The sequence below is a fragment of the Balaenoptera physalus genome, assembly GCF_965194825.1.
Source record: "Balaenoptera physalus genome assembly, chromosome: 5".
Classification (NCBI taxonomy): Eukaryota; Metazoa; Chordata; class Mammalia; order Artiodactyla; family Balaenopteridae; genus Balaenoptera; species Balaenoptera physalus.
Window position 1 is genome coordinate 141,363,047 of NC_138884.1, and position 2,990 is coordinate 141,366,036.

A 2,990-nucleotide genomic window follows, 5' to 3' on the forward strand; every position below is an offset into this window, starting at 1 on the left:
TTTCTAGAAGGAAAGGCAGAAAATAACCAGGTAAATATATATCATGCTGCTAGGTGTGGTAGAGGGAGAGGGAGCCATAAGGTAAAGGGATAGGGAGAGACATTAGGGTGTCTTTTATGCAGTAATCAGGGAAGATCATCTTTGGTGGTGACATTGAAAGGTACTGAGAGAGTGAGTGGAAACAGAATTTCAAACAAATGCCTTGAGGTGAAAACAATTTGGTACTCTGGGGCTCACAGGTTTTCCACCAGTTTTCTTTAAACAAGATGCAAAAGAAACTCAACTTATTAAACAGGTATAGGAGAATAGCTAGGATGCAGCAAAGGAGTACATTGTCAGCCGTTGCTTGACTATTTTTTCATTTGCATGTTAAGGGGCTCCCTTGTCTAGAGAATTATCTTTTTTGATGACCAGATGGATAAATTATAGATTCTCATCTGTCAAAAGAAATCCCATGGTCAAAAGAAATTCCAAAGTCCAGTTGGTTCTCACAGCAGCACAGCAGGTTTGTGTGTGTGTGTGAATGTGTTTGTGTTTTGCCTCAAACCTCACTTGCCTAGTTACCAAATCCAGCCTTCCTCTAGTCCAGTCCTTAGGGTATAAGGGTGTATGTTCTCATGTGCTAAGTGCCTTTTCTTTCTGACTTCCACCTGAATTGGCATACTCTGCCCATCTCCCCAAATACCGTAGGTTTTGTGATCATCCCCAAGTCTGGGCAGGAACCAACATGGTTCTTCACCGCACCAAGGTCTTCCCAGCTCTCATTACCCTTCAATCTGATGCTCAACAAGAACAATTAGCACTAAACACAGACGTTAAAGACTCTTTTGAGATCTTATTTGTATTACAAATAAGTAGAGCTTCCTTGTATTCTCATATTTTCAGAGGTTTGGCCCTGTTTTACTTTCATTTGCCATTGATTTCAGCTCCATCTCCTTACAATGTGAATACCAATCCACAACTATAAACTTCCACTCAATATTGTCCTCCTTCCCATCATTAATCTGCATTTCAATGAGCGTCAAAACTGTTGACAGATTCCACTTTATGCCATTCCCATAAGAAGGGTCTTCTGAGACAAAGCCAGTCAGGCTAGCTGTCCTGGAATGACCTATCCAGATAAAAGACCGGGAGTGAAGTAGATAGAGTGAGAACAAAAACTTCCCTGGCAAAAAAAAAAAAAAAAAAAAAAAACTTCCCTGGCCCACCCTATGTAAACTTTTATCCCTACCACAACACTTCTACTTTCCTTCCTTTCTTTCTTTCTTTTCTCTCCTTAATCTCTACTGCACATTTCCTCCCTCTGGCATCTTCCTCTTCTCTCCTATTCTCTTCCTTTTCCCTCTCTCTCTTTTGCCCATTCTTTGTCTCTCTCTTTCTCACTCTCTTTCATCTGCCTTCCCCACTAGATTGTAGATTCCCAAGAGAAAGGATTTTTTTTAATGTGTTTCTTCCCCTCTGTCATATCTCCAGAGTCTAGAACAGCACCTGACTCAATGAATAAATGAATAAATTTATAGAATGAATGAATTAAAGACCATCTAGAAGTCCTATCAGGTGACTGCACAGCCAGGCTATGCAGGGTGGTCCCTCTGCTACCTGGAAAGCTTGTCCTTGTTTGTTGAAGTTGTGATTCAATGGCAATAATGTTTTCTAGGCAAAAGCTTTCCCTGAGCATGGCTATCTCTTTAGATCTCTGATATTCCCAATACATTGCAGTGTGGGTTGTTTAAAACTCAGTGAATGGAAAACTATAAATACTTTAAGGTGCCCCTCCTTATCTGAAATGGTAAAATTTAGTTGCCCATGGCAAAAACTGTCTGAGTTCATCCACCCAGATGAGCCTTTCCTCCTTGAAGATAGCCTTTTATATGCTCCATGTATGGAGACATGGTCTCACCTAAGAACAGCTTTCTGAAGGAGAAGCTGTAGAGACAGATCTTACAGACAATTCTGACAAGATGCATTCATCATTATTGTTTATATGAATGAGGTGATCACCTGTGTTCACTGAAACAAAACTAGGTCTATGATTATAGCAGCTCTTCTGGGGGCAAGTACTCAGCAACTTCAGTTTTTCTAGACTGTGGAATTCTTCTCACCTTCCAAAGTGAGGGCATTTATTGGTATGGCTAAAAGATGCCCTTCAGCTCCCCTGGTGGAAAACTAGTATATGGAAGGGAGGATACACTTAGTTACTATGCTTAAAATTGAGACAAACATTTATTTTCAATTTAAATAGATCCAGTGGCTTAAGGCAAAAACTTAGGGTTTATCTTCAGTTATTACCTTTTCCCCACTTCCTCCTCAGCAAGTCCTGTCTGTCTGTCTGTCTATCTATCTACCTATCTATCTATCTATCTATCTATCTATCTATCTATCTATCTATCATCTATCTATATCTATCATTTATATACTTTTCGCTATATTTGCTGGTATCAGCCACATCTTCTCTCATATTACAATACCACTTCATATAAGAGTGACTATTCACATAGAAATCAGGTAAGTCAGATCTGACAATACCTCTCACACCACCCTCCTTCATATTCACCACCATCCAGTTCAATGGTCATCATTCAGTTTTTTGAACATCTTAAGTAATATTTCAACCCAACTGAAATTCTTCTTCCTGACCCCTTTATATGCTTCAGTTTTAAACTCCAGGCTAATATTTGTGAGACCCAAGACTGAATTACAATAAGGCCCTTACCCTGGAGTTAACCAAACTGTGAAGTTAAGGGCACGGTCCTTCAGACCACAAAGTCTTCCCAAGACTACTGACCCCAGCTGTAAGAAGTAAGGGTTCAACTACAAAGTTAAAGAGTCCATATAAGATCACTCTAATTTCTGACACCAACTTCAAGTTTTGTTGTTTCTCCAAACCACCCTCAGTTTTACTAATTTGCTAATAAGTCTTACAAAACTCAACTCATTGAGACTATTATACTCACATTTACATTTATTACAGGGAAAGGATACATTAAAGT